At 43.2% G+C, this 19095-nt stretch overlaps 1 protein-coding gene across 2 annotated transcripts in view; it reads right to left on the bottom strand.

Moving 5' to 3' along the window:
- Window positions 1-19095, bottom strand: part of LNPEP (leucyl and cystinyl aminopeptidase) — a 160531-nt gene that overhangs the window by 129022 nt on the left and 12414 nt on the right. The window contains exon 2 of one of the 2 annotated variants that reach the window (XM_075137406.1): window positions 904-1019. The exons of the other annotated variant lie outside the window; for it this stretch is intronic. The gene's annotated coding sequence lies outside the window, so the exon portion shown is untranslated. The remainder of the gene's footprint in view (window positions 1-903; window positions 1020-19095) is intronic. 2 annotated transcript variants of the gene reach the window in all.

Below are 19095 nucleotides of genomic sequence, written 5' to 3' on the forward strand. Positions count from 1 at the left end.
GGGACACTTTCCTCCACTCCTTCACCTTCCATTTCATATCTCCAGAAACTTATTTTTCTTCTATCCTCTTCATGAAGCCCTCTACAACGGTTCTTGAGATTTTTCAATATCCTTGGGATGTTCAAACAAGCATGTTCCTATTGCTATGTCTCCTGAATGTGGTTCAAGTCTATTTAGGAATACTGTCCAGAGATCAACCCCGGCGATAGGCACTGTGACTACTCAAACCCCTGTGACAGGCACTGCAGCTACTTCAACCCCCGCGACAAGCACTGTGGCTTCTCAAACCCCCGCAACAGGCACTGAAGCTACCCGAACCCCCATGGCAGGCATTGGAGCTATTCCAACCCCGCTGACAGGCACTGCAGCTACTCAAACACCAGCGACAGTCACTGCGGCTGAACGAGAGAACCAACTTGTGCTGGTATCAGTTGCCACTATACAGAAGAAGAAATACACAAGAAAATCGTTTAGTAAGGGATGAAGATGAACCAGGGCCATCACGACAACAAGAGGAGGAAAAGGCAAACCTGTAAATGAGATGGTACCACCCGATTCCTATCCCTGAGTGAGCTGCGAGATATGTGAAAAGACTTCAGTCCTCGTCCAGGTGAGCGCATTGTCAGCTGACTGCTTCGATGCTGGGATAACGGGGCCAGTAGCCTGGAATTAGAGGGTAGGGAAGCCAAGCAGCTGGGATCCCTTTCTAGGGAAGGGGGCATTGACAAAGCAATTGGACAAGGGGCACAAGTCCTCAGCCTCTGGAGGCGACTCCTGTCAGGTGTGAAGGAAAGGTATCCCTTCAAGGAAGATGTTATATATCACGCAGACAAGTGGATCACCATGGAGAGAGGTATCCAGTACCTGAGGGAATTAGCCGTGCTGGAAGTGATCTATGATTACCTGAATATTGAGCAGTTATCCAAAGTTCCAGATGACGTCAAGTGCATGCGATCCGTGTAGCAGAAATTTGTATGGAGTGCAGCAGCGACACATGCAAACTCCTTGGCAGTAATGACCTGGAAAGATGGAGAGAAACAAATGGTGGATGAATTGGCTGGCCAACTCTGGCAATATGAAGAAAGTCTCTCTTCCTCCCTATGTGCCTGCGTCTCGACTGTGGAGAAACTGCAGGATATGCTAGCCGAGAAACTATCCCAGAAGTTACAGTGATTCAAAGAGGATATGTAGTACTCCCCACCTGTATGGACCAGTATCTCAGCCATTAGGAGCAAGCGTCCCTCTGCTCAAGAGAGGAGATATCATGGGTACACACACCGGGGCACCCTGTGGTTTTACCTGCATGATCACGGAGAGGACATGAGGAAGTGGGATGGAAAATCTACCTCGACCCTAGAGGCATGGGTAGGTGAGTTGCAATCATCCCCACAAAAGGGGGTTCTTCCAGGAAAACTGCTGCTCCAGTCTCCAGTGAGCAGTTCCCTAGACAGTGTAGAAGGGATTATTCCACTCCCAATCCTAATAAAGGGACTTCTGATTCTTACAAGAAGTGGGTAGTGGATACTATGGCCAGGACTAGAGAGGGGCCCTGCCTCCAGCCAGGTGGGGGAAAGAGGTTTACTGGACTGTGTGATTCGATGGCCTGGCCTGATGTACCCTCATGCCATCAAGCTAGAAATGGGCAGAACCTGTCTGTATTTCTGGAGTGACAGGGAGATCCCAAGAGTTAACTGTATTGGAGGCCAAAGTGAGCCTAACTGGGAATGAGTGGCAGAAGCAACCCATTGTGACTGGCCCAGAGGCTCCGTGCATCCTTGGGGTAGATTACATCAGGAGAGGGTATTTGAAGGACCTAAAAGCGTATCGGTGGGCTTTTGGTACAGCTGCCTTGGAGACGGAGGAAATTAAACAGCTATATACCTTGCCTGGTCTCTCAGAGGACCCTTCTGTTGTGGGGTTGCTAAGAGTCGAGGAACAACAGGTGCCGATTGCTACTGCAACATTTCACTGGCAGCAATATCACACCAACCGAGACTCCCTGCTTCTCATGCATAAGCTGCCCCAGGAGTGGAAACACAGCCCTACCATTTGCCATGGACCGATCCACACCGCACTGGAACAGAGTGAGGCTCCAGAACACCTGCAATACATTGATGACATCATTGTATGTGGCAGCACAGCAGAAGAATTTTTTGAGAAGGGGGAGAGAATAGTCCAAATCTTTCTGAAGGCCGGTTTTGCCATAAACCAAAGTAAGGTCAAGGGACCTGCACAGGAGATCCAGTTTTTAGGAATAAAATGGCAAGATGGACGTCGTCAGATCCCAACGGATGTGATCAATAAAATAACAGCCATGTCTCCACCAAGTGGCAAAAAGGAAAGACAAGCCTTCTTAGGCGCTGTGGGCTTTTGGAGAATGCATATTCAGATAGTAAGACCTCTGTATCAAGTGACCAGGGAGAAGAACGATTTCAAATGGGGCCCTGAGCAACGACAAGCCTTTGAACTATTAAACAGGTGATAGTTCAGGCAGTAGCCCTTGGGCCAGTCTGGGCAGGACAAGATGTAAAAAATGTGCTCTACCGCAGCTGGAGATAATGGCCCTACCTGGAGCCTCTGGCAGAAAGTACAAGGGAAGACTCGAGGTTTACCCCTGGGGTTTTGGAGTCGGGGATACAGAGGATCCGAGGCCCGCTATACTCCAACTGAGAAAGAGATATTAGCAGCATATGAAGGGGTTCGAGCTGCTTTGGAAGTGGTTGGTACTGAAGCACAGCTCCTCCTGGCACCCTGGTGGGTTCTGGGCTGGATGTTCAAAGGCAGGGTCCCCTCTACACATCATGGAACCGATGCTACGTGGAGTTAAGTGGGTCGCGCTGATCACACAACGGGCCCAAATAGGAAACCCCAGTCGCCCAGGAATCTTGGAAGTGATCACGAACTTGCCAGAAGGCAAAAATTTCGGAATATCCCCAGAGGAGGAGGTAACGTGTGCTGAAGAGACCCCATGGTATAACAAACTACCATAAAATGAGAAGCAATGTGCCCTGTTCACTGATGGGTCCTGTCTTCTTGTGGGGAAGCATCAGAGATGGAAGGCTGCTGTATGGAGTCCTATACAACAAGTTGCAGAGACTGCTGAAGGAGAAGGTGAATCAAGTCAGTTTGCCATCCAGCTGGCTTTGAATATTGCTGAATGAGAAAAATGGCCAGTACTTTATCTCTATACTGTCTCATGGATGGTGGCAAATGCCCTGTGGGAGTGGATACAGCAATGGAAGCAGAACAACTGGCAGCACAGAGGTAAAGCCATCTGGGCAGCCGCATTGTGGCAAGATATCGCCGCCTAGGTAGAGAACTTGATTGTAAACGTACGTCACGTAGATGCTCACGTACCCAAAGTTGGGCCACTGAAGAACACCAAAACAACCAGCAGGTGGATCAGGCTGCTAAGATCTAAGTGGCTCAGGTGGATCTGGACTGGCAACATAAGGGTGAATTATTTATTGCTCGTTGGGCCCATGACATTTCAGGCCATCAAGGAAGAGACGCAACATATAGATGGGCTCATGATTGAGAGGTGGACTTGACCATGGACACTATCACATAGGTTATCCATGAATGTGAAACATGCGCTGCAATCAAGCAAGCCAAGCCAGTAAATCCTCTTTGGTATGGAGGATGATGGTTGAAATATAAATACAGTGAGCCCTGGCAGATTGATTACATCACACTCCCACAAACCTGCCCAGGCAAGTGCCATGTGCTCACCATGTTGGAAGGAACCACAGGATGGCTGGAAACATATCCTGTGCCCCGTATCCTGCCACCGCCAGGAACATCATCCTGGGCCTTGAAAAGCAAGTCTCATGGCAACATGGCATCCCAGAAAGAATTGAGTCAGGTAACGGGACTCATTTCTGAAACACCCTCATAGACACCTGGGCCAAAGAGCATGGCATTGGGTGGGTATATCACATCCCCTATCATGCACCAGCCACCGGAAAAATCGAACAATACAATGGGCTGCTAAAGACAACACTGAGAGCAATGGGTGGTGGGACATTCAAGCACTGGGATACACATTTAGTAAAAGCCACCTGGTTAGTCAAGACTAGGGGATCTGTCACTCGAGCTGGCTCTGCCCAATCAAAACCCTTACGTACTGGAGAGGGGAATAAAGTCCCTATAATACACAGAAGAAATATGCTGGGCAAGACAGTCTGGGTTACTCCTGCCTCCGGCATGGGAAAACCCATTTGTGGGATTGCTTTTGCCCAGGGACCTGGGTGCACTTGGTGGGTGATGCGAAAGGATGGGGAAGTCCGGTGTGTACATCAAGGGGATTTAATTTTGGGTGAAAATAGCCAATAAACTGAATTGTATGATGTTAATTGCTATATAATACTGTATGTCATCACTTCTGTGGCTGCTATATGTCACATCAACAGTATTGCAGTAAAAATCACCTAGATTAATGAAGAAGAAACTCTGATGAAACCGAGCAAAGTGCAATGATGATAGAACCAGACGAGCGCAGCAGTAATGGAACCAGAACTGGCCTCAGCGTGCAACAATCCAACACCACACACCATCTCTCCTGCCCTGAAAGACTGTTATGACAGATGGAGCCCAAAGTCATGGACTAAATGAACTCAATGGACATTTTAGAAGGATGGCCCATAGACTAAGGGAATGATAGCTCTGTGTGTATATATATCAAAAGACAGGAAAAGCAGTGGTGATTAATTGGAGTTTATTGGAAAAAGTGAGATCTGGGCATGATGTAGATGGTATAGAATAAGGGGTGGATACTGTTCTGTTTCTCGCTGGGACAGAGTTAACTTTCTTCCCAGTAGTTTGAGGGGTGTGCTGTGTTTAGGGTTTGGTATGAGAGGAATGTTGATGGCCCATTGATGCTTTGGTTGTTGATGGGTGGTGCTTGCACCAGGGACTTTTAGTCCTCCCATGCTCTTCCAAGTGCAGGGGAAGCTGGGGCGGGGGAGCATAGCCAGGCGGTTGACCCAGCTGGCCAATGTCCATACCATATAACGTCATGCTCAGTATATAATTAAGAGATGTGGTCTGGGAAAAGGGGGGGCTTTTGCAGTTTGGAACATGTGGGGCATCAGTTGGTGGGTGGTGAGCAGTTGTGCTGTGCATTTCCTGCTTTGTATATTTTGTTATTTTTGTTGTTATCACTATTATTATTACTGTTCTACTTCAGTTTATTTCCATTATTAAACTGTTTTTATCTCAACCTGCGAGTTTTCCTACTTGTGCCCTCCCGATTCTCTCCCGCATCCTACCGGAGGTGGGGGGTGAGCGATCGGCTGCGTGGTGTTTAGTTGCTGGCTGGTGTTAAACCACGACACATCCATGAGTCTCCAGCTCTTTACAAAGGATCCCAGTAAGACTGAGCAATGATCTGGTGTCTGTGGAAAAACTTCAGTAAGAAATGTTTTTGTTATCTTAAGCAAAGGAGGAGCAGGGCATGCTAGAACTTCTGTTAGCCTTTGTAATTTGTTTTTTCATACCTTTGTAATTGTAATCTTTTTACTTTTTAAATCTGGCTTTGACACGGTCTCATGGGAGTTTTTCTCTCTTTCATCTTTATTTCTATAACTTTTTCCTGAGAATATTTGTTGCCATTTGCACTAGCAAGTGCTTTGGATTAAAGCATTGCCGGCTAGGATTCCAGTGCATTTTATAGTGCTACTCAGTCCTGCTGGAGTGGAGAACCCTCCATAAAATAAAATTTAAAAGCTTCCTTCTATGTCTAAGTTGAATGTCTAGCATAGCAGAGGATATGGCTCTATACCGCTCCACACACAAGGGGCTCAGACGAGTGCAGCAGAAACAGAGATAACTTAGAAGCTAGAAGATATTGGAACCCATGAAGCGTGTCGTCAGTGGGCCAAGAGCTCAGAATCAGCCTGGCAGACTGCCAGCTGAATAGTCTGAGAATGGACAGAGGATACCTTCAAGAGTCTGTGTGTCACCTAACCACTAATGTAGGAGTTGAGAGCAGACTTACATTGGTTTTGATTAATTTAATGCTCCTCTCAACAACATTAAATGAATACAACTAGTGTTTAGAGCTTCTTATTATTACCAGTCTCCCATGCAGGACTGTTGACTAGCTAGATGTGGTATTCAACCAGATATATATAAAAATGTAGAACTGTGAGATGTTTCTGGGGTCACCAAAGTCCAGTTCCCAGCTAAAAAAGGCAATTACGTCACTGAATCACTCCCATTTCTATGAAGAAAAATTTTCTGCAGGAAAGTATGGATGAAGTTTATTTCATTTCTCTCTATTTTTCTTCCAGTTATTATTTTTACTTTTAAAAAAGAACAATTTTTATACCAACAACTTGAGATGGAATTTATTTCCTTACTTAATTTACTATTTATTTGCATGTACTGCAAAATAAATAATCTACCCTTTACCTCTGATATTTTGGGAATGCGTTGGCTTTTCACTATGATTCACACAATAATGCAACCAGGAAATTGCAGTGTTTCTTATGAAAGGAAAATTCTATTTTTCCACCATTCTTTTGTTACTAGAAAGGCAGCAATTAGAGTATTTTTTTTAAAGGAACACGTATGTTGTTGTAGTTTTGTAACTATGTAAGGATCGTTCCTCCCTTCTTGACAGCACAGGTCAATTTGGGAAAGCAGCAGATGAATACATGAGATTGCAATGAGACAGAATTTTCTTGGGTTTTGTATTCAATGAAAACATAAATATTCAGGCTCCATTATCATTAGCGGAAAATTAATGCCAATTAAAGACACAATCGCTATTCCACACTTTAAGTCAAGCAAGTTCATGGAACAGAACCCTGTAACTCTCAGATAATAACCATCTGGACTCAGGAGCAGGAATTCAAAGGATATTAAGCTCTCGTACCCCCACTCATGACGTTTTATTTAGTCAGTGTAAAAGACAAAGTGGCATTTCATAAGGGAATGTGTGAAAGGGTGATAAACAAATTGGTTAACATATTACAGGATTTTTCCAGGTGCAGTCTTGAAAGATTAATATATGTGTATTCTTTTCTGTTCATTTTGGTGGCAAGAGTTGTCCCTCAAAGCTGGATTCTGTCATTGAAGACTCACACACATACAATGCTTTTTCGAGAAGTCGTAGTAGGGAGGTCTGTGCCAGGAACCTCTGTGGGGGTCCAGAATCCAGCCCCACTCTATAATCCTCTCAGAATCTCCTTTGTGACAGACAGTAAGCCCGGCCTCTACTGCTGTGCTATTAAACCTTTTAGGCATGTGGTCAGTCAGCTTTCTGTGGCCTGTGCACAGAAGTCTTGCTGAGGAAAAGAAAGGTGCCGTGTGGACATGGACATGCCTTCCTTTAGCCATGCTGTTCCACCCTGATACTAGAGTACAGTGGACCTAGCATCCTGTCCACTTATTCCTGTTTTCCCCCACCTGCTACATCTTGGCCTGCTGCAGCTTCTCTGATCAACCCCAGTTTGAGTGAGAGAATGGAATGCAGCCAGGACATCCTTTTTGGTTAGGGGAAAAGGAGGAATCTGAGATTAAATTCATTGTAAGGTTAGGAATGTGCATATATATATACAGTTGTATTTTCTTTAAAGACAGCACCAAGTGGCAAACCTGGATTAAGCACTTCAATATGTGTACTTGAATATCTGCACTTGAAACCTGCTGGTCAAGTACACCAGGCTGTGTAAAGGTATATTCAATGAAAGTCCTGCCTACAAACTGACTGAATTTGAAACTCCCCAGGTAGCCAAAGCAGAAGTTAGAGCTGGGTCCTTAGATGATGTGAATTACGACAGTCCTCTGGTCCCATGCACATTACATCCTTATCTACTTCACTAGTAGCAAACTTGAGTCCTAGCTCACAGTCTTTTCTCAGGAACTGCCTATAACTGACAGAAAAGGAAGAGAGTTTGCTTGCCTAACGTGAAAGCAAATTCTGCCAACCAGCAATGAAATATAACAGCCAAGACAAACTACTTTCTGGGATTTCTGCAGCATTTGACTCCTGGAAGAGATCAGAATGGACAAGAAACAAGGAACATCCTCTTTTCCCAGTGACTGCCTCAGATGGGACTTTTCTTCACTGTGACTGAGAAATCCTTCACTTCCTTCATGGACTAGAACAGGCCTTTTTTGGACTTATAACTGATGGATATATGTGATCCTAATGCAAAGTGGGTAGGTGTCCAAGCTGTTACTTATCCAGAACTGCCTGCTTTCTTCCGTTTTGTAAACTGCTGTGTTCTTACTTGTGGATAATTGCCACACACATGGAAAACTAGTTCCTCAATAACTGCAAAACACCTCGTCCCTGTTCAGAGCACTAAATCAATCTCAGCCACAGATGGCAAAACAGGGACAAGTGTCAGCAGAGGTCAAACTATAAGGAGAGGAGAAGAGAAGAACAGGCACGTGCACTACTTTCTCAGGTCTTGAACAACCTACTTCTGGAGCTCTTAAATGCGCAACTGTTTTCACAGCATCAGCCTTGGCTCTGAACATGTTATATTCTGTCTTTCCCAGTCTCAAGGGGAAGCTACATCTTTTAAGGTCTTTGGTAACATGATGACACAAAGGCCAGGCTTGGTCTGTACATAGATTTCAAAAGTCCAACAGAGTATTACTATCCAGAAAAGAGAGCCAGCTGATAAAATCTATTAGACCTTCCAGCTCCCATGGGAAATGCATACCCAGATTTGCCCTCTTTAAAAACAAAGGGCAGGACAGCTGGAAATTGAAAATTCAGGAAACATCTATATACACTGAAAATCCCCTTTTCCAGGTAGCTGCATTATGGCCACAGTTGTCACATTGTCTCTTCTGGGCAACAAATGGCACTTTTTTTATGTTTGTTCATGTGGGGAATAGTAGCAAAGTCTATTCTTCTTTATTGCTGTTTGCCATTCTTTCTGCAAACATCTAGTAATGTCAGAACAAATGCCTGGAGTAGTGTGGAGCACAGAATATCCTCCATGAGATTCACAGCTGTCGTGGTTTAACCCCAGCCAGCAAAAATAAACTCCACGCAGCCGCTCGATCATCCCCCTCCCGGTGGGATGGGGGAGAGAATTGGGAGGGCACAAATAGGAAAGGTCCCGGGTTGAGATAAAAACAGTTTAATAATTGAAATAAAACGAAGTAGAACAGTAATAATAACAATGAGAACAACAACAATAACAGAACACACAAAGCAGGCAATGCACAACGCAACCGCTCACCGACCGCCGACCGCGTGTCACGAACGGGGGGCAAGCCCCCCCCCCCACCTGGTTTTTATACTGAGCATGATGTCACATGGTATAGAATACCCCATTGGCCAGCTGGGTCCACCACCCCGGCTGTGCTCCCCCCTCCCGGTGCAAGCATCACCCAGCAACAGCCAAAGCATCAATGGGCAATCAACGCTCCTTTCACACCAAACCCAAAACACAGCACACCCCCCAAGCTACTGGGAAGAAAGTTAACCCTGTCCCAGCTGGAACCAGGACAATATCCACCCCTTATTCTATACCATATACATCATGCCCAGGTGTCACATTTTCCCATACATTCCAATTAGTCACCGCTACTTTTCCCTGCCCTTTGACATATACACACACAGAGATATCATTCCCTTAGTCCATGGGCCATCCCTCTAAAACGTCCGTTGAGTTCATTTAGTCCATGACTTCGGGTTCCACCTGTCATAACAGTCTTGCAGGGCAGGAGAGATGGTGTGTGGTGTCGGGCTCTTGCATGCGGAGGCCAGTTCTGGGCGCTTGTCCGGTTCTATCATTGTTGCACCTTGCTCAGTTCCATCGGAGTTCATCCTACATTAATCTGGGTGATTCTTACTGTAATACTGTTAATATGGCATATGGTAACCATAGAAGTGGTGACATACAGTATTATATAGTAATTAACATCATACAATTCAGTTCATTGGCTGTTTTCACCCCAAATTAAAACCCCTTGAGGTATACACCGGACTTCCCCATCCTTTCTCATCACCCACCAAGTGCACCCAGGTCCCTGAGCAAAAGCAATCCCATGGATGGGTTTTCCCTTGCCAGAGGCAGGAGCAACCCAGACTGTCTTCCCCAGCATATTTCTCATATGCACGACAGGGACTTTATCCCCCTCTACAGCACGTAAGGGTTTGATTGGGCAGGGCCAGCTCGAGTGACAGATCCCCTAGTGTTCACTAACCAGGTGGCCTTTGCTAAATGTGTGTCCCAATGCTTGAATGTCCCACCACCCATTGCCCTCAGTGTTGTCTTTAACAGCCTGTTGTATCGTTCAATTTTTCTGGAGGCTGGTGCATGGTAGGGGGTGTGATATACCCACTCAATGCCATGCTCTTTGGCCCAGGTGTCTATGAGGGTGTTTCGGAAGTGAGTCCCGTTGTCTGACTCAATTCTTTCTGGGGTGCCATGTCGCCACAGGACTTGTTTTTCAAGGCCCAGGATGGTGTTCTGGGCGGTGGCATGGGGCACAGGATATGTTTCCAGCCATCCTGTGGTTACTTCTACCCTGGTCAGCACATAGCGCTTGCCCTGTCGGGTTTGTGGGAGCGTGATATAATCAATCTGCCAAGACTCCCCATATTTATACTTCAACCATCGTCCTCCATACCAAAGAGGCTTTACTGGCTTGGCTTGCTTGATTGCAGCACATGTTTCACATTCATGGATAACTTGTGCAATAGTGTCCATGGTCAAGTCCACCCCTCGATCAAGAGCCCATCTATATGTTACATCTCTCCCTTGGTGGCCTGAAGTGTCATGGGCCTACCAAGCTATAAATAATTCACCTTTATGTTGCCAGTCCAAATATACCTGGGCTACTTCGATCTCGGCAGCCTGATCCACCTGCTGGTTGTTTTGGTGCTCTTCAGTGGCCTGACTCTTGGGTACGTGAGCATCTACGTGACGTATTTTTACAGTCAGGTTCTCTACCCGGGCAGCAATATCTTGCCACAACGCGGCAGCCCAGATGGGTTTACCTCTGCGCTGCCAGTTGTTCTGCTTCCACTGCTGCAACCACCCCCACAGGGCATTTGCCACCATCCATGAGTCAGTATAGAGATAAAGCACTGGCCATTTTTCTCGTTTGGCAATGCCCAAGGCCAGCTGGATGGCTTTCACCTCTGCAAACTGTCTCGATTCACCTTCTCCTTCAGCAGTTTCTGCAACTTGGCGTATAGGACTCTATACCGCAGTCTTCCATCTCCGATGTTTTCCCACAAGGCGACAGGACCCATCAGTGAACAGGACATATTGCTTCTCGTTTTCTGGTAGTTTGCTATATGGTGGGGCCTCTTCAGCACGCGTCACCTCCTCCTCTGGGGATATTCCAAAATCTTTGCCTTCTGGCTAGTTCGTGATCACCTCCAAGATTCCTGGGTGACTGGCGTTTCCTATTCGGGCCCGTTGTGTGATCAGCGCGACCCACTTACTCCACGTAGCATCAGTTGCATGATGTGTAGAGGGGACGCTCCCTTTGAACATCCAGCCCAGCACCGGCAGTCGGGGTGCCAGGAGGAGCTGTGCTTCAGTACCAACCACTTCCGAAGCAGCTTGAACCCCTTCATATGCTGCCAATATCTCCTTCTCAGTTGGAGTGTAGCGGGCCTCGGATCCTCTGTATCCCCGACTCCAGAACCCTAAGGGTCGACCTCAAGTCTCCCCTGGTGCTTTCTGCCAGAGGCTCCAGGTGTTAATGTTAATCTTAATCAACATTAATCTTCAAAGTGTTATCATCCTGTGTATAGCCCTCACCCAGAACTGGGTTAAAAGACCAGTTAATAAGAAACCAGAATGATGAAGCTAGTGAGTGGGTGTTTGATTGGAGGAGATCAAGATGTATATGTTTTAATTTAAGAACACTATGGTGATAGATAGTTTAGTTTGTTGTGGATTCTATATTGCTCGCTTCTGTAATTTTAAACAATGAAGACTTGTTGCTTAGAAGTTAGTTACCTAACAGGTGTGTGTTTTAGAAGTAGTGATAATTAATTTTAGCTATGGAAACTATAAACAGACGTGGTCCAAGCATGGCTCAGGGACAAATTGCGACCCTATAAGGTAAAGAGGAAATAAGTTCATGAAGAGTTCACTGCCCTGCCGACCACCAGAGACCACCCGAGACCCCCAAGAAGACCCTAAAGGCTTTAGTGCGCATGTGTTTAAGATGATGCAATATTATAATTAGTTCTCGGAAATGTAATGAATATGTAACAAGGAAACTTAAAATATGTATGAGAAGCATGGATATAAACAGAAAGGTGATTAGACCGTGTGTGCTTGATTTGTGGCAAGTCCACCGAGCACCCAGGCCTGAATAAAACAATATCTCTCCTGAGCGTGTGGAATTGGTTACTTGCACGCCGGGCACGAATCCGCTTTTCGGACAACAGTTTTTGGTGACCCAGGTGGGACAGCTGTGAAGCCTTGCCCGGATCGACTCGCCAGCTCTCGGTGGGGAGACCCTGCTCTCCGGACTCCAGCGCGCACCGACCTTTTGATCGGAGACTCCGTGAGTATTCTCCCCAACCAGAGCAGGTGAGCGACTCAATGGTGCAACGCTAAGGTAAATGAGATATTGTTCTGGCGTATAAAACTGTGCATGCATTTGGTAAGGAATTGTGGCCACAGGTAAAGAGGTATATTCATATGCGTTTGACAGTGACGACTGGAGTATATGAAGTTGTAGGCGCCAGGGGTAAACCGGTATATTCATATGCGTTTGACAGTGACGACTGGAGTATATGAAGTTGTGGTAAAGAACGTTCTTTTTTGGTAAAGATATGGGAGCTCAACCATCAAAAGTAACACCTTGTTCCCCCTTAGGATGCATCATTAAACATTGGGGAAAATTTGGGGGTGATCCTTTGAGAAAGGATAAATTAATTGAATATTGTACTAAATGGTGGCCAATGTATAAATTAGAAGATGAGGAAAAATGGCCAGAATTGGGAACCTTGCAATATAATACTATTTTACAATTAATGTTATGAGGTACCTTATGTAATTTGTTTTTTTTTTTTCTTTGAGAAATGATCATGAAATTTGGAAAAAATGTAAACTTTTAGATTTAGATTTTAATGTGATGATGATGATGATGGAAAATAAGGAACCAAAAGTGCATTGTTGTTCTGCTTGTAGCATAGGAAAATGGTGTTTAAAACTAGGAGAAGAAGAGGAGGATACACAAATGTTAGTACCACCAAGTAAAAATGAAACTTCTGAAACCGAAGCAAGAGGAAGCAATACTTTTAGTCCGATAGCTGGCAGGACTAGAACCCAGCAAGGGTCTGTATTGTTAGCACCCCTTCGCCAGGCAGCGGGCCCAAGGGGGGAGCCAGTATTTGTGAAAGTACCATTTACAACTTCTGATTTAATGAATTGGAAAGAGTTAGCAAGATCATATAGAAAGAATTCTGAAAAGGAGTATAGATCCTTTCGAACAATTATTGAAAATCATAATCCAGATTGGAAAGATATTCAAATTCTTTTTAATAATTTGTTTACTCCTGAAGAAAAGAGAGTAGTATTAAAAAAAGCAAATATGGAAAATGAGAGAATAAATGCAAAAGAAGATCCTGCTCATTTTATGCTACCTCAAGACCCAAACTGGAATCCTAATAGTAATGATGGGAAATTGATGATTAAACAGTATCAACAATTAATTTTGTATGGAGTAAAGAATGGAATATCCCGCCCAAAGAATTTGGCGAAATTGACTCAAATAATTCAGGGAAAAACAGAGGACCCATCCACCTTTTATGAATGATTATGTGAGGCAGCTAGGAAATGGACAGACTTAGATCCTGAGAGTGATGAGAATAGAGCAATATTTATTACTTTGTTTGTAGGGCAAGCTGCTCCAGATATTCGAAAGAAATTGCAGAAAGTGGATGGGATTACAGGAATGACTATATCATAGTTAATTGAAATTGCTTATAAGGTGTATAACAATAGGGAAGAGGAGGAAAAGAAAAATCAGGAAAAAGAAAAAATAAAAGATAGGAAACAAAAAGCTGCTATTTTAGCAGCTGCTTTTGTAAATGCCAAAGGATCAGGTGGAGGAAGAGGCAGAAGATATTTGAGAGGAAGAGGTAAAAGATATTTGAAAGGAAAAGGTAGAAGAGGTAGAGATATGTTTAAACAATATACCCCATTAGGATTTAATCAATGTGCTGTATGTAAGAAACAGGGACACTGGAAGAGTGAGTGTCCAGAGAACAAAGAAGCAGTCGTGACTCAGTCACAGCAGATACCACCTGAAGCTGATTTACTTATGATGGGAAGAGATTCTGAATGATGGGGACCGGGGGTAGAAAATGATATTTTCCCAGCTGAGCCCCTGGTTCCAGTAAAGCTGGGAGATGAAGTAGTTGATTTTTTAGTAGATACTGGAGCAAAATATTCTGTTATAAATACATGTAAAGGACCAATGAGTAAATTTAATGTATCTATTGTTGGGGTCACGGGAAAGAAGGAGATAAGGCCTTTTTTGAAACCTTTAAAATGTAAAATTGGAGGAAAAACATTGATGCATGAATTTTTATATATACCGGAATGCACCATGCCTCTCTTAGGACGGGATTTATTGAATAAATTGGGAGCACAAATCAACTTTAAAAAAGGAAGAATCCAAGTTCATTTTCCTGAAGCTAATGCCTGGCAAGCCCAAGTTTATTTATTACAGACAAACACAGATGAATCTGAAGAAATTCCAGAAGAGATTAAAGATGCAGTTTACCCTTTTGTTTGGGCAAAAGAGAAACCAGGAAGAGCGAAAAATGTGGAACTGGTAAAAGTTGAATTGAAAACAGGAGCTCAACCGGTAAGAAAGAAACAATATCCTATTAGTATAGAAGCCAGAAAAGGTTTGGAACCAATAATAAATAATTTTCTTAAATACGGACTTTTAAGAGAATGTCAATCTGATTATAATACTCCTGTCCTTCCAGTGAAAAAGCCACATAACCAAGGATATAGGCTGGTTCAAGATTTAAGAGCGATAAACCAGTTAGTGGTGGACATTCATCCAATAGTCCCTAATCCATATACGCTGTTAACAACTATCAATGAATCAAATGCATATTTCTCTGTTATAGATTTGAAAGATGCTTTCTTTTGTATACCTCTGGAAGAAAACAGCCAAAAGATTTTTGCCTTTGAATGGGAAGATCCGTCGACTGGGAGGAGGACTCAGCTCTGCTCGACCGTGCTGCCACAAGGGTTTAAAAATAGCCCAACCATCTTTGGAGCAGCTCTGAATAAGGACATCCTATTGGGAGCAGATACTACTGAGATCTGCAAAGAAAAGACTGTTAGCCTCCTAAACTTTTTAGGAATGGCTGGCTACAGGGTGTCAGAGAAGAAAGCACAAATTGCAAAACAAACTGTAATTTATTTGGGATTGGAGATTTCCCAAGGACAGCGAAGATTGGGAAATGGTAGAAAAGAAGCCATTTGCAAGATGGCACCCCCTCAATCCAAAAGAGAGTTGAGAGGATTTCTAGGAAGGGCTGGATGGTGTCGCTTTTGGATTCCAAATTATGGTTTGATGGCAAAACCATTGTATGAGGCAACCAAAGGCCCTGAAGAAAATCCTGCCTCTTTAATGCCAAGTGAAAAAGAGAGTGATATTAACCATGATTGTTTATAAGTCATTGAACAGGTGTATGCCAGCAGGCCAGATCTGAAAGATGTCCCTCTCCAAACGCCGGATGAAGAATTATTTACTGATGGAAGCACCTTTGTTGTAAAAGGAGAAAGGAGGGCTGGCTATGCCGTGGTAACTTTAACTGAAGATCGAAAAGTAAAAGCATTACCTCCAAATACATCCGCCCAGAAAGCAGAAATTATAGCCCTCACAAAAGCCTTAAATTTGGCTAAAGGTAAAAGAGTCAAAATCTATACAGATTCTAAATATGCTTTTGGAGTTGTGCATGCTCATGGAGCAATATGGAAGGAGTGAAGACTATTATCTGCTAGCGGTACCCCTATAAAATATGGAACCGAGATTTTGAATTTATTGGAAGCAGTACAGAAGCCTAAAGAAGTTGCGGTGATTCATTGTAAAGCTCATCAAAAAGAGGACTCAAAAGTAATACAAGGAAATCGAAAAGCAGATGAGGCTGCTAAACGTGTAGCATTAAATACCATGATTTATGTTTTAATTCCATCAAAAGAAATTCAGGTGGAATCCCCAAATTATAATGAGAAAGAAAATAAATTAGCTATGTTATTACATCGTAAGAAGAATGATCAAGGATGGTGGATAACTTCACATGGACAATCTATAATAACCCCTGAAATTATGAAGAAATTAATGGTCAAAAACCATGCTGAAACACATATGGGAGCAGAGGCAATGGTGGAATCAGTAAGACGATATGCGATAGGAACCAAAATGTTATTGATTGCTAAAAGTGTGAGTAATAAATGTGAGATTTGTCTTAGGAACAATCCGAAAATACAAATCCGACCCCCTCCTGGAGAGGTAAAAAGAGGCATAACTTCCGGTGAGTATTGGCAAATAGATTTTTCAGAGTTACCGCGATGTAACCAATACCGATATCTATTGATATTGGTAGATACCTTCTCTGGATGGCCGGAAGCTTTCCCGTGTCGAACGAACAAGGCAAACGAGGTTGTAAAACATTTGTTGAAAGAAATACTTTCAAGGTTTGGAGTCCCTTTAGGAATATCCTCAGACAGAGGTCCACATTTTGTAGCAGAGGTTGTTAAAAACATGAGTAAGACATTAGGGATTAAGTGGGATCTCCATACCCCTTAGAGACCTCAATCTAGTGGGCAGGTGGAAAGGATGAATCAAACATTGAAAAGACAAATTTCTAAAATATGTCAGGAAGCTCAATTGAAGTGGATCGAAGCCTTACCACTTGCCTTGTTGAGAATTAGGGTGACCCCTAGAGCTAAAGAAAAAGTGAGTCCATTTGAAATTTTATATGAAAAACCTTATAGTGTTAATTTGACAGGAGGATCAGAACAAATGCATGTAACAGGAGAAAAAGTATTAACTGAATATCTTTTATCTTTGAGTAAGGTGTTGAATTCTTTGCATAAGTATGTCCTTTTGAAGACACCTTTACCTCTTGAATTTCCAGTACACTCATTTAATCCAGGGGATCAAGTTTATTTGCGAACGTGGAAGGACAACCCTCTTGGAGAAAAGTGGAAAGGACCTTTCCAGGTGCTGTTAACAACAAACACTGCTGTGAAACTGGAAGGAATAGATTCTTGGATTCATTATACGAGGATTAAGAAAATTCCACCTGGACTGTGGACATCTGTATTTAAGGAACCATTGAAGTTAACTTTGCGGCGTGTTCAATGAGATACTAGAGATGCTGCTAAATTAGTGTAACAATTTGATTATTGAACAGAATTAGAGAGAGAGGGAAGATGTGGAATGTGGTGTTGTTAATAATAACGATCAGTCAGATTGATTCTCAATTTTTGTTATAGAAATCGAAATATCTGGGAACTTTTAGCCCGAGAAGTAACCAACATGTCTTCCTTTTGTATTGCAGCCGAAAATTCTGTGGGAGAGATGTATAGCTCTTGTTTGGTAAGAAAAGATATAAATTATACCTCCCAAGCACTTTCGACTATTGGTATGGAAATGACACAAATAAGAGAAGCCACACTTGAAAACAGGGCTGCAATTGACTATTTACTTTTAAGACACAATCATGGCTGTGAAGAATTTAAAGGAATGTGTTGTTTTAATTTGAGTGATAATTCACAGTTAGTAGAGAAGAAAATCCAACAATTAAAAGATTTGGCATATGGGTTTAAAGAACAGGAAAGATTAGATTTTTCTTGGTTGTTCTCGTGGCTTCCAAATTTAAATTGGCTTAGACAATTATTTTTGTTTGTGGTACTGATTGTTATTTTAATTATGATTACATGTTGTATGATTCAATTTGTATCTTTTTGTAGAAAATAAGTATTGTGAGACTCATGATGCTTAACATCATAAGTCTCAAAGGGGGGAATTGTTAATGTTAATCTTAATCAACATTAATCTTCAAAGTGTTATCATCCTGTGTATAGCCCTCACCCAGAACTGGGTTAAAAGACCAGTTAATAAGAAACCAGAATGATGAAGCTAGTGAGTGGGTGTTTGATTGGAGGAGATCAAGATGTATATGTTTTAATTTAAGAACACTATGGTGATAGATAGTTTAGTTTGCTGTGGATTCTATATTGCTCGCTTCTGTAATTTTAAACAATGAAGACTTGTTGCTTAGAAGTCAGTTACCTAACAGGTGTGTGTTTTAGAAGTAGTGATAATTAATTTTAGCTATGGAAACTATAAACAGACGTGGTCCAAGCATGGCTCAGGGACAAATTGCGACCCTATAAGGTAAAGAGGAAATAAGTTCATGAAGAGTTCACTGCCCTGCCGACCACCAGAGACCACCCGAGACCCCCAAGAAGACCCTAAAGGCTTTAGTGCGCATGTGTTTAAGATGATGCAATATTATAATTAGTTCTCGGAAATGTAATGAATATGTAACAAGGAAACTTAAAATATGTATGAGAAGCATGGATATAAACAGAAAGGTGATTAGACCGTGTGTGCTTGATTTGTGGCAAGTCCACCGAGCACCCAGGCCTGAATAAAACAATATCTCTCCTGAGCGTGTGGAATTGGTTACTTGCACACCGAGCACGAATCCGCTTTTCGGACAACACAGGTAGGACCATTCTCCCCGGCTGCGGTGTAGAGCACATTCTTCACATCTTGTCCTGCCCGGACTGGCCCAAGGGCTACTGCCTGAACTATCTCCTGTTTAATTTGTTCAAAGGCTTGTCGTTGCTCAGGGCCCCATCTGAAGTTGTTCTTCTTCCTGGTCACGTGGTAGAGAGGGCTTACAATCTGACTGTAATTTGGAATATGCATTCTCCAAAAACTCACAATGCCTAAGAAAGCTTGTGTTTCCTTTTTGTTAGTTGGTGGAGACATGGCTGTTATTTTATTGATCACATCCGTTGGGATCTGACGACGTCCATCTTGCCATTTTATTCCTAAAAACTGGATTTCCTGTGCAGGTCCCTTGACCTTACTTCGTTTTATTGC

Source organism: Calonectris borealis, chromosome Z (genome assembly GCF_964195595.1).
Source record: "Calonectris borealis chromosome Z, bCalBor7.hap1.2, whole genome shotgun sequence".
Classification (NCBI taxonomy): domain Eukaryota; kingdom Metazoa; phylum Chordata; class Aves; order Procellariiformes; family Procellariidae; genus Calonectris; species Calonectris borealis.